Below are 18,458 nucleotides of genomic sequence, written 5' to 3' on the forward strand. Positions count from 1 at the left end.
CCTCCCTCCTACACCAGCTTTCCAGCCACGTGTTTAATCGCTCAGTTCTCCTATTCCTATACGCACTTGCACATGGGACTGGGAGTAATCCTGAGATTACTGCTTTAGAGGTCCTGCTTTTCAATCTCCTCCCTAGCTCCCTAAAGTCTGCTTTCAGGACCTCACCCCCTTTCCTACCTAAGTCATTGGCACCAGTGTGGTCCATGACCTCTGGCTGATCACTCTCCCCCAGCAGAATGTCCTGCAGCCACGCCGTGACATCCTTGACCCTGGCACCAGGGGAGGCAACATACCATCCTGGATTCACGTCTATGGCCACAGAAACTCTTGTCTCTTCCCCTAACTAACGAATCCTCTATTACTATAACTCTTCCTTTCTTCTTCCTCCCCTCCAGTACAGCTGATCTGCTTGCGGTGCCACTATCTTGGCTCTGATTGCACTCCTCTGAGGAACCACTACCCTCACCAGCTTCCAAAATGGAAAACCGATTTGTGAGCGGGACCCCGGGGGACTCCTGCACTATCTGCCTAATTTTCTTGGACTGCCTGACAGTCACCCACTCCCTTTCTGCCTCCAGGCTCCTAAGATGCAGTGTGACCACCTCTCTGAAAGTTCTATCCACGTAGGTCTCAGCCTCGCGGATGCACCACAGTGACTCCAGCCACTGCTCGAGCTCTGAAACCCGGAGCTCCAGGTTCTGCAGCTGGCAGCATTTCTGCACATGTAGCCGTCTAGGACACCAGGAGCGTCCATGGCTTCCTACAAATTATAGGGCACACATTCCACACGACCGAGCTGTCCTGCCATGGCTTCAATTTACTTCTTCTATATTGACTTTATTTTACTTTGGTTTACTTCTATGAACTTTGTATTTCTTGGCCCTACTTAATAAACCTTATAAAAAGTACAGTTCCTGCTTTATTGTAAACCTTAGGAATAGAATAAGTCTTAAACACTTACTAGATATTCACCAGATACTCACCAAACAGCTAGCTCCTTCTCCAACCTTTTTTCCTGCGATGTCACAATTTGTTTTCTTTTCACTTTCCTTTTGAACTCAGCGCTGGTCGGTTCCGAGCAGCTCACAGATCCTCCTCTCCGACTGCTCTTCCCGAAGGTGAGTGATGTGGCCGCACTCTCTGGGCTGTATTTATTCTCTCTCCTCTCTGTGTATCTCCCGAAGGTACACCTCTCCGACTGCTCTTCCCGAAGGTGAGTCAATGTTTCATCACCTTGACCACACAGCATGACTGAATTCCTGCGCTAATGATTTACAGCTCAACATGTGTTCTGCAGTTTGGAGGAACCTCACTAGTGTCACTTAAAAGGCCAAGCATCCAATTTTAAGATAGAGTGCTTTTGGCTAATAGCTGTTTAGGCAAAGTTACGTCGCCCCCCACAACCCCCCGCAACCCCCCTGCACCCCCGCCAAGCTGACCTGACTTGACCATGCACCCGACTTCCCCCTGACCCTTCTGACTATTCCCCCCGACCGGATGTGACTAACCCTGGACCTGACAACCTGTCCCGACCTGAACCAAGCCAACTACCCCACCAACCCAACCTGACTAATCCTGACCCACCCCATCCACGTGCTACCCCACCTCTGTACTGACCCCCACCCCAGCATTCACCCTATATCCCCTTTCCCACTTACCTTACCCACCCTAAACCCTCACCTACCCCACCCCCTCACACCCTACCCCTTACCCACTTTCCCTACCCCCTCATCCACCCCTTTACTCACCCTACCAACTTACCTTATCCACACTACACCCTCACCCATCCTACCCCTTTACCAACCCTACCTCCTTATCCAGTTATCCCACCCACGTTACCCCCTCACCTCACCCTACCCCCTTACCCACTATCCTTATCCACCCTACCCCCTTACCCACGCTATCCCCATACCATTTACCTTATCCACTTACCTTCTCTCCATAGTTGTTTACAAAGATGATATGGGACATTTACACTCTGGAATATGGCAGCTAGTGCTGCAAAAGGGGGACGTGACTTCTGCACTGATTCTCTGCGCCGCTCCCTATGAGGTTTGTTGCAATCAGGCGGATGTGAAGGATCTTCCCTCGGAAGATTGCTCAGAAAAATCGGAGGAAGGTAAAGTGCACATTTTATTGTCTGATCAGGGTTGGAAATTTCCCATCCTGAGTGGAACATCTGGGCCAGTAAGTCATGGTAAATGGTTGTTTTTCAGACTGGAGGAGTAGCAAGCAGTAAAGATGATACCAATCGCCTGCAACAGGACATAAATAGGCTAACAGAATGGGCAGACAAGTGGCAAATGGAATTTAATACATAGAGCTGTGAGGTAATGCATTTTGGCAGAAGGGATAGGGAGAGACAATATAGACATAATGATGCAGTTTTAAAGAGTATGCAGGGACAAGTGGACCTGGTGCAGTGGGTTGGTGGGGAGGGGGTTCATGTACATGGGTATTTTAAGCTAGCAGGACATATTGGGAGAGTAGTTAGTAAAGCATTTGGGATCTTGGTCTTCATAAATAGAGATATTGAGTACAAAAGCAGTGAAGTTATATTGAATTTTTATAAAGGTCTGTTTAGACCACAACTAGAGAATTGCTTTCAGTTCTAGTTGCCAGACCTTAGGAAGGATGTGAAGGTCCCGGAGAGGATGCAGAGATTTACCAGGATGGTTTCAGGGATGAGGAATTTTAGCTCCAGGGTTAAGCTGGAGAAGCTGAGGTTGTTCTCTTTGGAGCAGAGGAGATTGACAGGTGATTTGATTAGATGAAGTAGACAAGGTAAAACAGTGCCCATGAGCTGCCGGCATAAGGATTAGGGGACACAGATTTAAGGTTTTGGTCAAGAGCTGCAGTTTGGGGGAATGTGAGGAAGAACTTTTCTCCACAGCGAGTGGTACTCGCTGCCCACAAGGGCGGTGGAAGCGGAGACGATGAATGATTTCAAAAAGAAATTGGATGGGTACTTGAGGGAAATAAATCTTTCAGGGGCTAGAGCAGGGGGATGGGACTGATTGGATAGCCCTATAGAGAGTCGGCATGGACTCAAAGGGCTAAATGGACTCCTTTTGCGCTATAATGACTCTAGGGGCAGAATTTAATGTCTTCCCCCATCGTTAGTTTGGAGGCGAGGGGCATTTAATCAGGCTGGTGGGTGCCGGGTGGGGACCCCAGTGCCTCTCACCTCTGCCCTGATTAAGCCTGAGGTGGAAAGGCTCATGGACGGCCTACCTGCCCTGCTGTTAATTGAGGCTTTTAAGTGGGCAATTATTGCCCACTGAAAGAACTCATCCCACCACCACTGGTATTCACCCAGCAACCGGTGGGGCTGGTCGCCACATGGGAAGCCTGAAAAGCGAACTGTCGTGTTTGCTTACAGGCTCCCGGGGTGGGGACGGAGGGGGTTCCCTCCTTCAAAGGCGCTCAGTGTCCAATTGAAGGGCCTGCCGTTGGGAAGGGGGCCAGAATCCGTTGAAAGCCCCCCCCCCCCCTCTGACCTTGATGCTGGCTCCACTCCCCTCTTCTTTCACAAACCCCACCCCGCCGCCCCATCCCACCCTCACTCACTTGTGGCCTGCGTCCCTCAGGGATCCTTTTGGTTCATTCATTCATGGGATTCGGTGTGACTGGCTAGGTCGGTGTTTATTGCCCATCCTGGTTGCCCTTGAGAAGGTGGTGGTGAGCTGCCTTCTTGAACCGCTGCAGTCCATGTGGTGTAGGTACACCATCAGAATGGTGAGTGACTTGGAGGGTAACTTCCAGGCGGTGGTATTCCCATGCATATACTCCCTTATCCTGCTAGGTGGTAGGGGTCGCAGGTTTGGAAGGTGCTGTCAAAGAAGCCTTGGTGAGTTGCTGCAGTGCAGCTTGGCGATAGGCCTCTCACTGGGTGCATTGCTGGCCGTTACCACTGTTCCCACCGGTGTTGCCTGCAACGGGCAGCTGCCGGCCGCTGACTGGCCAGCAGCTCTCGGGGCCGGGGTTGTGGAGGGGGGGTGCAGGATTTCCACTCCACCAGGGTCCTTGGTCCAGGGGAAGGCCCACCACTGGCTACTTAAGTGCCTGAGAGGCACTTAATGCTGGTGAGCCTTCCCCAGAGGAGCCCATGGGGCAGGACTTGCCAGCTCTTTAGTTGGTGGGCAAGACCCAAGTTGACTGCACTACATAACGCCCGATGTGCTGGAACCTCTGGTCACTGTGGACATGCGGGAACCAGAGCAGGCTGTATACCTGTCAGCCCCATGATAGTTATATACATTGCCTTCCACTGACCCAGAAAATTACAGTGAGATGGTCACTGGAGGGCACCATTGGGCCAGTTCAACTGCTGGGATCATGACCTGTGGAAATTCTGCACATGCACTGCAAGCAATCAAACTCCACATACATTTGAAACACTGAATAAAGTTGGATAATTACTTGAAGGGGAAAAATCTTGCAGGGCCAAGGAGAAAGAAACAGGAGTGGAAGTAATTGAACAGTTCTTTCAAAGAGCTGGCATAAGCACGATGGGTTGAATAGCCTTCTTCTGTGCTGTATCATACCATGATCATATGAAAGTTGTTTTGGCTTTACCTGTCTTTATTTTATTGCGCAGTTCTGCAATTGTAAATATATTTAGATCAGCTAAAACAAGTGGGTACAGCATCGGTAAATGAAACTCAACCCTGACAAATGTGAAACATTTTATGTGAGGTGAAAAAAAAATATGTGATGTGAGCATGCGATGGATAGTTTACTCTGGCAGGGAGAGGGTCAAAGCAGTTTGGTTTGAATTATGGAAATCCTCCAGCTGCAAGGGCTTAGTGTGAAGATAAAATCAGCTTTGGAATAATGTTTAAATTGCCAATTTATTTGAGACTTGTGGGTTGAAATGGCATTGTGTGGTATTAGTAACTAAAAGATTGGCTTGTGTGTATGAAATTCCTCCATCTGCTATTTGAATAGAGGACTTAGCTTTTTTATAAATCAAAATCTGGTCAATGGGTTTGTTAAAATAATGAACAGAAGAATGTCTTTCAGTGTGTTTGTTAACACAAGAAGATTAACTCATTTGTTTCTAATACTGCACACTGCCACTTCAAAGCTAATTCTTAAATCCCTGCACTTATGTCACCAAGTTCAGCCAAGGCCGGGTCTTCCATACAAACCACAACTTTGCTAATTAGTGAAGCAGGCCACAAACTGTCTTCTTAATCTCTTTTGCATGCAAGGCGAATGCTTTCCCTGTCTCCATTTTGTCAGTCTGAAAGGCAATAGTTTTTCCAGCCTTTCCAATTTCTGTGTTTGAGATTCAAAGCCACGGAGGGTACACACTTTGACTACTTTTAATAGGACATGGCTGACTTTGAACTTTTTGTCTCCTTCAGTAAATTCAGACTTCCATCATGCGTCAAACGAGAGCGTTTGCTCCAGTAACTTAATATTGATTTCCAAGTCAGCAGTCTGGTGCTCTTTAAACAGATATACGAGCGGCTCCTGAAACTCTAGGACTTTAACCCTTTTCTTAGCTGAGTTATTGGCTCTGGCATGGACCCTGACTTCTGGGTGTTCCCCTTGCCCCACCACCATCATTCTTTTTGCAACTATTATGTGACTTCAAAGGTCTGCAGCAATGGATCGATTAAGACATTCAGTTTTGAGCTCAGCAAAGTAAGTTTTATTAATAAGCATTAACTTTATGCCATTAGGTAGCAGTTTGACTCAGCTGGTAGGACTCTCATCTTTGAGTCACAGCATCATGTCCTCAATCCCCACTCAAGGGCACATAACCTGGATTGTCATTCAGTGCAGTGCTGAGGAAGTGCAGCAAAACACTTAGCTGAAACACGAATGCATGGTCAGGTTCAGATGGATGCTCGTGATTCTGGTACAACTAATTTCAGACAGTGTAAGAGGAAGCACTTTTAACGTGAATTGTAGAGATGGTATGGAACTTTCTTTCCCAAAAGGTTACTCCTGCTGGGTCAATTGAAACCAAGATGGAATTTTGCAGAATTATGGATTTTCATTAAGTAAGGTATTGAGGGAAATGGATCAAAGGTATGTAAATGGAGTGGAGAAGATCAGCCATGAGCAAATTGAATTGCAGAACAGGCTTGTGGGGCTGAATGGCCACCTCCCCTGTTCCTATTACAGAAGAAGCCTTGGAAACTGAGCTTGCCCCCACAGACCAATAGGACTGGGTGTGTCTAGTCGTAATGGTACCTGCCAGTCAGTATCCACAAGGCCAAATGGACTCAACTTGGAGAAGTCCTGCTTTTCTCTCTGTCAGGATTTCTGTTTGTCTCTTTTGTCTTTTCACCTGCATTGCTTTCCGTTTTCCATCTCCTGTTTGATCAGGTATTCAAAACTTCCTCTCACCGCCATGTCTCTTTCCTCAGAACTGTCCCCATCTACAATATGACCACCATGTCAACGTAGGTGATACAAGTATGTCTTCAGCAGGCATCTCAGAAAGCTTGTTCCATTAGGAGTACATCATGTAATACTAGCAAGATAGAAAGGTCATGGCATACAACTACAGAAAGTACAAGAGGGAAGAAAAGCATACATACTTCCTTACTGTAGTTTCAATTGTTCTGTGTTTGATTATGTGAGTCTGTTTGCTATTGATGCTCACGGTGTTTGATTGGTTAAACCTGGCTGTGGACTCAGAGAAAAGTAAACAAAGCTGAAGAAAGAGCTGGAAGCTAGAGCCAAGTATGAAGTAGATATTTAAAAGCACTCTGAATGAAACCTGTTTCCCACAGAGAAACTAATGTCATCTCTGCATAGACCTGAGATATAAAGTACACAACACTAACTTCATTATTATTTTTATTATATAGAAAGACTTGCATTAATTTTATGACCACAGGATTTCCCAAAGCATTTTACAGTGATTTAAATGCACCTGAAGTGTAATCATTGTTGTGATGTATGGAAATGCAGCAACCAATTGATGTACAACAAGCTCCCACAAACAGCAATGAAATCGTGACCAGATAATATGTTTCAGTAAAATTAGTTGATGGATATGTATTTGCCAGGACACCAAGGAGAACATGCATTGTTCTTCTTCAAAGCAGATGGGCATGGAAGATGGCAGCTCCGGCGGTACAGCACTCCCTCAGCCAGCCAAGATGTATCGTGGTATGTTAAACTTTACAGTTATGATATTTCTATTTTCCAGCAGTAATAATGAATGGTTTGCTTAAAATCAAACCACCCAATGAAGCAGCAATGGCACGGCCATGTTCTCACCACTACCCTTCTCCAGGCATCTCCTGGGATTGATGGAGACAATCATGGAAAGCAAGAAAATCTGAAAAATTTTCATGTGGGAGGTGGGGATGGGATGATGCTGACTGTCTCCATGGAGATGGGATGGAATATGGATTTGGGTTGGAAATATCTGGTAGGCCTCACCACCTAACTATCCCTCCTTTTCCACTGCTTTCTCATTAGATTTTGGCAGAAATAATGGGGAATTTTCAGCTCAACATCCCAGATTCAAGTTCAGCCTATTGTCATCCTAGAATAAGGCTGTGAATCCATTAAGACACGGGCATTATGGTAAGTTGCTGGGAAAGATACACTCCTGAAGCATAATTCCCTGATGAATATCCTTTTTGCTGGTGAATGCTGTTACACAGCTGCCAAAATAGCCAGAAAGAAAAACAGAAAATGCTGGAAAAATTCAGCAGGTCTGACAGCATCTGTGAAGAGAGAAACAGAGTTGACGTTTCGAGTCCGTATGACCCTTCTTCAGAGCTACAGAGAAGTAGAAATTTATACTGTTTAAGGTGGGTGGAGTAGGTGAAGCTGGGTTGAAGGCCAGCGATAGGTGAATGAGTAAAAACGAAAATAAGTGGATAAAAGAAAATTGAATTGAAAAAAAAAGAATAAAAAAGGGGTGAAGATGGAAGAGAGAGTTCATGGTCTGAAGTTGTTGAACTCAATGTTTCATTTTTATTCATTTTTATTTTTATTCATTTGTTCATTGTTTGATCCCCTTTTTATCCCATTTTTGATCCTTTTTTCCTCACCACCGCCCACCCCACCCCCACAAGGGCCATCTGTCACTTGTTCACGTTGTTCTTTCCAGAGTGCTTACCCCTGCTCTGCTATTATCACATTCTGCTTTCTTACCTTAATACCACTATCAACACCTTCTTTAGCCCTTACCACCACCATTAACACTCCCTTTGTCCTTTTGTTCATGACATTTTTGTCAATCTCTCCTTCGCCCCCACCTATTGCTGGCCTTCCATCCAGCTCCACCTGCTCCCCCCCCCCTCCCCCCCACCTAAACAGTATAAATTTCCTCACATTTCTACTTCTCTGTAGCTCTGAAGAAGGGTCATATGGACTCGAAACGTTAACTCTGTTTTTCTCCCCACAGACGCTGTCAGACCTGCTGAGTTTTTCCAGCATTTTCTGTTTTTCTTTCAGATTTCCAGCATCAGCAGTATTTTGCTTTATTTTTGCCAAAATAGCCAGGTGGGTGCATATGATGCCAGCTGCACCATAGGAAATTCATGTTTGTGCTGCCCTTTGCTGATGCATACTGGAACAAAATGAATTGCCATGGTGGGCGGGGTGCAGAAGTTGAAGTTCACGTGCTCTCATAAGGTCCAGGCTCTCTTATCACAGCACTGAGGAGCTGTGGATTCCAAGCTTCCAAGTTCCCTGTGTAGCTCACCAACCTTGTGAGGGCATGAAACCAACTGGCTCCCTGACTGTCCAGAAACGGGAGACCGTTCAGGAAGGGCCTAGGACTAGTTGGCAGCAGGCCAGGATGTTATTATGGATCAGGGAAGAGCAGGGTCATTGCTCCTGGGAATGGTAAAGAAAATATTTGAAAGCTTCCTGGGCCTAATTTGGAGTGGCTGTCATTTGATTCCTTTAAGGACCACTGGTTAGACCACTTGATGCCAGTGAGTGGCATGTTCCTCCTATTTGTACCTGCAAAATGCTTGGAGGAGTTGGTGGTGTCATGGCAATGTCACTGGGCTAGTAAACCAGAGGCCTAGGCTAATGCTCTGGGGACATGAGGTTCAAATCTCAATATGGCAATGGCTGGAATTTAAAATGAATTAATTATTAAAGATCTGGAATCTAAAGGTGAAAACCCAGACATCTTTTTTTATTCATTCACGGGATGTGGGCTTCGCTGGCTGGGCCAGCATTTATTGCCCATCCCTAGTTGCCCTTGAGAAGGCGATGGTGAGCTGCCTTCTTGAACCGCTGCAGTCCATGTGGTGTAGGTACACCCACAGTGCTGTTAGGGAGGGAGATCCAGAATTGTGATCCAGCGACCGTGAAGGAACGGCGATATATTTCCAAGTCAGGATGGTGAGTGACTTGGAGGGGAACTTCCAGGTGGTGGTGTTCCCAACTATCTGCTGCCCTTGTCTTCCTGGGTGGTAGTGGTTGTGGGTTTGGAAGGTGCTATCGAAAAAGCCTTGGTGAATTCTTGCAGTGCATCTTGTAGATGGTACACACTGCTGCTACTGTGCGTTGGTGGTGGAGGGAGTCAACGTTTGTGGATGTGCTACTAATCAAGTAGGCTGCTTTGTCCTCGACGGTGTCAAGCTTCTTGAATGTTGTGGGAGCTGCACTCATCCAGGCAAGTGGGGAGTATTCCATCGCATTCCTGACTTGTGCCTTATAGATGGTGGACTGGCTTTGGGGAGTCAGGAGATGAGTTACTCATCGCAGGATTCCTAGCCTCTGACGTGCTCTTGTAGCCACAGTATTTATATGGCTAGTCCAGTTCAGTTTCTGTCCAATGGTAACCCCCAGCAAGTTGATAATGGGGAATTCAGTGATGGTAATGCCATTGAACATCAAGGGGTGATGGTTAGATTCTCTCTTGTTGGACATATTCATTGCCTGGCACTTGTGTGGCATGAATGTTACTTGTCAGCACAAGCCCGGATATTGCCCAGGTCTTGCTGCATTTGGACATGGACTACTTCAGTAACTGAGCAGTTATGAATGGTGCTGAACATTGTGCAATCATCAGTGAACATTCCCACTTCTGACATAATGATGGAAGAAAGATCATTGATGAAGCAGCTGAAGATGGTTGGGCCGAGAACACTACCCTGAGGAACTCCTGCAGCAATGTCCTGAAGCTGAGATGACTGGCTTCCAACAACCACAATCATCTTTCTTTGTGCTAGGTATGACCCCAAACAGCGGAGAATTTTCCCCCCCGATTCCCATTGACTCCAGTTTTACTAGAGTTCCTTGATGCCACACTCGGTCAAATGCGGCCATGATGTCAAGGGCAGTCACTCTCACCTTACCTCAGGAGTTCAGCTCTTTTGTCCATGTTTGAACCAAGGCTGTAATGAGGTCAGGAGCTGAGTGGCCCTGGCGGAATCCGAACTGGCTGTCAGTGAGCAGGTTATTGCTAAGCAAGTGCCACTTGATAGCACTGGTGATGACCTCTTCCATTACTTTTGCTGATGATTGAGAGTAGACTGCTGGGGCAGTAATTGATCGGGTTGGATTTGTCCTGCGTTTTGTGTACAGGGCATACCTGGGCAATTTTCCACATAGCTGGGTAGATGCCAGTGTTGTAGCTGTACTGGAATAGCTTGGCTAGGGGTGGGGCAAGTTTTGGAGCATGTCTTCAGTACTATTGTTGGAATATTGTCAGGCCCCATAGCCTTTGCAGTATCCAGTGCCTTCAGCCGTATCTTGATATCATGAGGGGTGAGTCAAATTGGATGAAGCCTGGCATCAGTGATGCTGGGGACCTACAGAGGAGGCCGAGATGGATCATCCACTCGGCACTTCTGGTTAAAGATTGCAGCAAATGCTTTAGCCTTATCTTTTGCACTGATGTGCTGGGCTCCCCCAACATTGAGGATGGGGATATTTGTGGAGTCTCCTCCTCTCGTGAGTTGTTTAATTTTCCACCACCATTCACGACTGGATGTGACAGGACTCCAGAGCTTAGATCTGATCTGCTGGTTGTGTGATGGCTTAGCCCTGTCTAACGCTTGCTGCTTATGCTGTTTGGCACGCAAGTAGTTGTGTGTTAAAGCTTCATCAGGTTGACAACTTATTTTAGGTATGCCTGGAGCTGCCCCTGGCATGCCCTCCTGCACTCTTCATTGAACCCGGGTTGGTCCCCTGGCTTGAAGGTAATGGTAGAGTGGGGATTATGCCAGGCCATGAGGTTACAGATTGTGTTTGAGTACAATTCTGCTGCTGCTGATGGCCCACAGCGCTTCATGGATGCCCAGTCTTGAGTTGCGAGCTCTGTTCGTAATCTATCCCATTTAGTACGGTGGTAGTGCCACACAACACGATGGAGGGTATCCTCAATGTGAAGGCAGAACTTGGTCTCCACAATGACTGTGCTGTGGTCACTCCTACTGATACTATCATGGACAGATGCATCTCTGGCAGGTAGGTTGGTGAGGATGAGGTCAAGAATGTTTTTCCCTCTTGTTGGTTCTCTCACCACCTGCCACAGACCCAGTCTAGCAGCTATGTCCTTTAGGACTCGGCCAGCTCGGTCAGTAATGGTGCTACCAAGCCACTCTTGGTGATGGACATTGAAGTCCCCACCCAGAGTACATTCTGTGCCCTTGCCACTCTCTGTGCTTCCTCCAAGTGGCGTTCAACATGGAAGAGCACTGATTCATTAGCTGAAGGAGGGCGGTACGTGGTAATCAGCAGGAGGTTTCCTTGCCCATGTTTGACTTGATGCCATGAAACTTCATGGGGTCCGGAGTCGATGTTGAGGACTCCCAGGACAACTCCCTCCTGACTGTATACCATTGTGCCGCCACCTCTGCTGGGTCTGTCATGTTGGTGGACAGGACATACTCAGGTGATGGTGGTGTCTGGGACATTATCTGTAAGGTATGATTCATAAGAGCATAAGAAATAGGAGCAGGAGTAGGCCATTCGGCCCCACAAGCCTGCCCCACCATTTAATAAGATCATGGCTGATCTGCTCCAGACCTCAACTCCTCTTTCGTGCCAGCTCCTCACAGTCCTCAACTCCCCTTTATTTCAAAAATCTATCTACCTCTTCTTTAAATACTTTCAGTGATCTAGCCTCCACAACTCTCTGGGGTTGAGAATTCCAAACATTCACTACCCTCTGAGAGAAGAAATTCCTTCACATCTCAGTTTTAAATGAGTATAGCCTTATTCTGTAACTATGTCCCCTAGTTCGAGATTCCCCCACTAGCGGAAACGTCTTCTCAACATCTACCCTGTTAAGCCGCCTCAGAATCTTTTACGTTTCAATAAGATCACCCCTCATTCTTCGAAACTCTAATGAATAAAGGCCAAATCTACTTAGCCGTTCTTGGTAAGTGAATCCCTTCATCCCAGGAATCAGCCTAGTGAATCTCTTTTGAACTGCCTCCAATGCCAGTATATCCTTTCTTAAATACGAGGACCAAAACTGTACACAAATTCCAGGTGTGGCCTCACCAATGCCCTGTACAGTTGTAACAAGATTTCCCTATTTTTAAACTCCAAACCCCTGGCAATACAGGCCAAAATTCCATTTGCCTTCTTAATTACTTGCTGCACCTGCATGCTAACTTTTTGTGTTTCATTAACAAGAACACCCAGATCCCTCTGTGAAGCACGTTTTTGGAATCTCTCTCCATTTAAATAATAGTCTGCCTTTTGATTCTTCCTACCAAAATCCCTGACCTTACACTTTCCTACATTAAAACCCATCTGCCAAGTTTTTGCCCACTCACTCAACTTATCTATATCCCCTTGCAGATTCTGTATGTCCTCATCACAACATGCCCTCCCACCTATTTTTGTATCATCAGCAAATTTGGATATATCACATCCTGCCCCCTCCAAGTCATTAATATAGATAGTAAATAATTGAGGCCCTAGGACTGATCCTTGTGGCACTCCATTAGTTACATCTTTCCAACCTGAAAAAGACTCATTAATCCTGACTCTCTGTTTTCTGTGTGTTTACCAATCCTCAATCCATGCTAACACGTTGCCCCCAATACCGTGGGCTCCTATCTTGTGCAATAACCTTTTATGTGGAACCTTATTGAATGCCTTCTCAAAGTCCAAATACACTACATCTACCAGTTCTCCTTTATCAACTCTGCTTGTTATATCCTCAAAGAACTCTAGCAAATTTTTCAAACATGATTTCATTTTCACAAAACCATGTTGACTCTGTTTGATTGCATTAAGCTTTTCTAAATGTCCTGCTATTTCTTCCTTAATAATGGACTCTAGCATTTTCTCAATGACAGATGTTAGGCTGACTGACCTATAGCTTCCTGCTTTTTGTCTCCCTCCCCTCACATTAACGGTTTTCCAATTCGCTAGGTCCTTCCCGGAATCCGGTGAGTTCTGGAATATTTCAACCAATGCCTCTGCTATCTCTGCAGCCACTTCCTTTAAAACCCTTGAATGCAGGCCATCAGGTCCTAGTGACTTGTCTGCCTTTAGTCCTATTAGTTTGTTAAATACTTTGTCCCTCATGATAGAGACTGTTAGAACATCTTTCCTCCCATTAGCTCCTTGCTTAGCTGATATCTTTGGGTTGTTTATAGTGTCCTCCACCGTGAAGACCAATGCAAAACATTGGTTTTAATTGTCAGACATTTTCCTGTTCCCTGTAATCAATTCTCCAGTTGCATCCTCCAAGGGTCTCATTTTCACTTTATCTACTCTCTTTTTATATACCCGTAGAAGCTTTTGCTGTTTGTTTTTATGTTTCTTTCCAATTTACTTTCATAATCAATTATCTCCCATTTTATTAGCTTTTTAGTGATCTGCTGCTGATTCCTAAAAAATTCCCAATCCTCTAGTCTACCACTAGTTTTTGCCACTTTGTATGCCTTAGTTTTTGATTGGATACTATTAATGACACAGCCGATGGTAAAGGATGAATTGTTCAAATGCCAGAGGGAAACTTGAAACAACTGTCATAACCAATTTTTTGTAATTGGTAATTTCGAGATGCAGATTTTTGAATTCAGTAGGAATAAATGCACTGAGTCTTGTGTTTTTGAATTGGATGATCATAATGAATGGCAGAGCAGGCTCAAAGGGCCGAATGGCCTACTCCTGCTCCTAGTTTCTATGTTTCTATTTCTGCTGAACTCTTCTGCTTATATTTTCTGCCCATTTCTGTTACATTTTGATTATCATTCGCCCCTTCACTACTACCCTGCACCTCTGCTCTCTCGTTTCTTTTCGATTTTTTAAACTTCCCTTCAATTGAACCCACACCCCCTCCCCCTCCACTAATTAGTTTAAAGTCCTATCTACAGCCCTAGTCATACGATTCACCAGGACACTGGTCCCAGCATGGTTCAAATGAAGTCCATCCCAACAGAACAGCTCCCTGGTGCCAGTGCCCCATGAATTGAAACCCATTTCTCCCACACCAATCTTTGAGCCACGCATTTACCTCTCTAATCTTATTTACCCTTTGCGAATTTGCACATGGCTCAGGTAGTAACCCAGAGATGATTACCTTTGTGGTCCTGCTTTTTGATTCCATGAGGATGACTATGTCAGGTTGTTGTTTGACTAGTCTGTGAGACAGCTCTCCCAATTTTGGTACTAAAGAGGACTTTGCAGGGTGGACAGGGCTGAGTTTGCCGTTGTCGTTTCTGGTGTCTATGTTGATGCTTGGAGGTCCGACCGGTTTCATTCCTTTCTTGAGACTTTGTAGCGATTTGATTCAACTGAGTGGCCTACTAGGCAACTTCAGAGTCAACCACATTGCTCTGGGTCTGGAGCCACATGTAGGCCAGACCAGGTAAGGACGGCAGATTTCCTTCCCTAAAGGATATTAATGAACCAGATTGGTTTTTCCAACAATCAACAAATGGTTTCATGGTCATCAATAGACTTTTAATTCCAGATTTTTTATTGCATTCAAATTCCACCATCTGCCATGGCGGGATTTGAACCGGGTTACTAGTCCAGTGACAATACCACTACGCCATCACCTCTGCTGAGCAGTTTGAATATCCTTTTTGCTGAAGAATGCAGTTGCACAGCTGCCAAGATAGCCAGGTGGGTACATATGATGCCAACTATCCCATAAGAATTTCATGTTTGTGCTGCCCTCTGCTGATGCTGGGACCAAATAAATTGTCACAGGGTGAGGGTGGGGAGGGGGTTAGTGAACTGCCACGACACTGGGATGCTTTGTGAAAAATCTGGACTCTCCCGGCCAAAGCTACTGGCCACCCTACTGGTCTGGCCTGCATTTGACTCTAGACCCACAACAATGTGCTTGACTATCAACTGCCCTCTGAAATGGCCTAGCAAGCCACTCAGTTCAAGGGCAATTAGGGATGGGTAACAAATGTTGGCCGTGCCTGCGATGACCAGATCCCATGAAAGATTTAAAAAACACTACAAGCGGTCTTCTCCCCCTCCTTCAGGTGCCATGCCCTAAGAGGGTGTTGGCAACCATGGACTTCCATTGGATTGGTCCATGATTATGCTTGGCAAAGTACTGCAGTGATTTGCCATTGCCTTCTGCAGTATGGCTGACCAGGGAAGTCCCACTCTTACCACCTGCCATCAGGCATATTGGAAGGATTTACAAGCTGATAATCAACCTGTTTGGCTACATTGTGTAAGCTCCATCTGTGGCTATCAAGTCCTGAAGTGGGACTTGAACCCAGAACCTCTGGCCCAGAGGTAGGAAGGCTACCACTACCCTACACGACCTCCTGCTTCAAGCAGTTTCGGATCCCTATTTACATATTTAAACAGCCTCCCACCTGTTTTGCACTGGTAGTCTGCTAGCCTAATGACAGGACCAGAAAAAAATTGCACCTGGCGGTAAGTGGGCACAACTGTGCAGCCAAAGTGTTCAGCCCGATTTTCAGTGCTTTGATAACTTATTTCTCGGGTGAGAAACAGGCAGCCGGCAGTTGAAACTCAGCGTGTTGAAGGAAGGCGCTCGTGGCTTTAATAATGCAGTCAGGCTGTACTGCTCTAACTGAGTTATGGAAAGCCCTATAACTGAGTACACCAGGAGTAAAATGTAATCTTTTCTGCAGACACTGAGTCATTATTGTGCATGTTGCAGCTGGTTTAACAAATTTTCTGAATGTTCGCACTGTTTTGTGGTCCATTGTCTGAGAAGCATTGAAAATTGATTCTTATGGGCAATTGCCGAAAGCAGTTATTCTTTTCGAAACCAATCACAGTTAAACTATATCCTTAAAATCACTGGTTTCAAAAGCATGTGCTCCCCGGATTTCACTGGTGCACTGTTAATCTCTGGGCGTTTTGGCATTTTTAAAAACAATATGAATGTCAACATAAGACTGTATGAACTATAGGGAGGGGCTGAAGCAATGTCACTTACTGGCAGGTATGGACGCCTGCCGCGTACACAGTAGGTAGCTGGTTAAATATTAAACATTGATTTGGCAGACTTTGGCTTTCAACTTAGTCACAAAAATATTCCTGGTTTGATATGAAGCAATAATTAGACTCATTTATTTCTGGGCGCCTTCAGAGAAGACTTCTAATTTGATCCTTTTCGAAGCTCTTTCTCGGTAAGATTCATTTTTAGAATTTATACGATATTTCCATTTGTTTATTCTTAAATTGACTTTGTTTATCTAGTGGTCTTTTCACACATTGATCTGTAAGTTGGAAGCTGCCCTTGTTCTGGGATTTCGTCTAAGATATTTACTTGCGTGCTGCTCACTGCAATACCGAGAGAAAACTGGGAAGTTCTTTAATGATTTACTGGTACATTGTGGCTGACCCTTCAAGAAAGACGATGAAGATTAAATTTTTACTTTCTTCTTAAGGCCGCTGAGCAGGCGTCAGTTACGTTTACTTTTTAAACAATCTAGTTTGGGAGGCAATCAACTTTTTGAAAAAAAGAGAGATGGATTGTTGCCACACTTAATGATTAAAATGACATAAGAATAATCCAGACTGGTTTATCTAAAATGGCAACTGGTCTGTTTGTATCAAAGGGATAGATCCTCCATTTTTGACAAATAGAGAAAGCATTCTATAAGTGAAGGCAGTGCTAGGGAGAAAAAGCATGGGCCCTTCTCATATTCTTGGGCCTCGTGGAATATGTGTTTTGCTGTGCGGGGAAAAGAGAGGATTCTTTTTTTACTCATTCACGGGATGTGGGCTTCACTGGCTGGGCCAGAATTTAATACCCATCCCTAGTTGCCTTGAGAAGGTGGTGGTGGTGAGCTGCCTTCTTGAACTGCTGCAGTCCATGTGGTGTAGGTACACCCACAGTGCTGTTAGGAAGGAAGTTCCAGGATTTTGAACCAGTGACAGTGAGGGAACGGCGATATATTTCCAAGTCAGGATGGTGAGAGACTTGGAGGGGAACTTCCAGGTTCCCATCTATCTGCTGCTCTTGTCCTTCTAGATGGCAGTGGTCATGGGTTTGGAAGGTGCTGTCGAAGGAGCCTTGGTGAATTCCTGCAGTGCATCTTGTAGATGCTACTACTGTGGTAGAGGGAGTAAATGTTTGTGGATGTGGTGCCAATCAAGCGGGCTGCTTTGTCCTGGACGTTGTCAAGCTTCTTGAGTGTTGTGGAAGCTGCACTCATCCAGGCAAGTGGGAGTATTCTGTCACATTCCTGACTTGTGCCTTGTAGATGGTTGACAGGCTTAGGGGAGTCAGGAGGTGAGTTACTCATCGCAAGTCACCTAGCCTCTGACCTGCTCTTGTAGCCAAAGTATTTATATGGCTAGTCCAGTTCAGTTTTTGGTCAATGGTAACCCCCAGGATGTTGATAGTGAGGGATTCAGTGATGGTAATGCCATTGAACATCAAGGGGTGATGGTTGGATTCTCTCTTGTTGGAGATGGTCATTGCCTAACTGTTGTGTGGCGCGAATGTTACTTGCCACTTGTCAGCCCAAGCCTGGGTATTGTCCAGGTCTTGCTGCATTTGGACATGGACTGCTTCAGTTACTGAGGTGTCGGATGCAGGTTGTTGCTCCAAAATGGCAGCACCGGCAACAGATCAATGTTACTCGCTGACTGATGTCACAATCTGCCTACTCTGCATATTTCTGGGAAACTTTAAAGGTGTGCTACTATAACCCCTCACCAAAATGGTGTCTGGCACACTTCGCATCAGAATCATGTGTATATGTGCTGCAAACCCCATTTCAGAACTTTAAGGCACCTCATAGCATCCAAAAATCCAATTTTGACATCAGAATCTGGTCCTACCTGTTTATGAATCTTGCTAAGTAGAAATGGGTGTCAGAATTCCTTACATAACAATATTGACTACAAAGGTTGTTCATAGTAGCTGAAAAGCACTTTTGTGAGGTTGTGAAAGGCACCCTATAAACCATTTGGCAGGCAAAGTGGAACAAGGACCACATCGTCGGTGTGGAGGTCAAGAGGTGACATACCATCGACGGTGGAGGCCAGAGGGGTCCAGGGTCATCATTGAGGAAGGAGGGCTTCAGTCG

At 45.6% G+C, this 18,458-nt stretch overlaps 1 protein-coding gene across 3 annotated transcripts in view; it reads left to right on the forward strand.

Moving 5' to 3' along the window:
* The first annotated feature begins 1,086 nt into the window (after window positions 1–1,086).
* The window catches only part of LOC144691810 (immunoglobulin superfamily member 5-like), a 108,058-nt gene continuing 90,686 nt past the window's right edge, over window positions 1,087–18,458 (forward strand). The window contains exons 1-2 of one of the 3 annotated variants that reach the window (XM_078560317.1): window positions 1,087–1,118; window positions 1,946–2,119. The gene's annotated coding sequence lies outside the window, so the exon portion shown is untranslated. Of the gene's footprint in view, window positions 1,119–1,945; window positions 2,120–16,361; window positions 16,548–18,458 lie in introns of those variants that run through there. The other 2 variants (XM_078560314.1, XM_078560316.1) reach the window with 2 other exon arrangements.

The sequence above is a fragment of the Cetorhinus maximus genome, chromosome 16, assembly GCF_964194155.1.
Source record: "Cetorhinus maximus chromosome 16, sCetMax3.hap1.1, whole genome shotgun sequence".
Taxonomy (NCBI): Eukaryota; Metazoa; Chordata; class Chondrichthyes; order Lamniformes; family Cetorhinidae; genus Cetorhinus; species Cetorhinus maximus.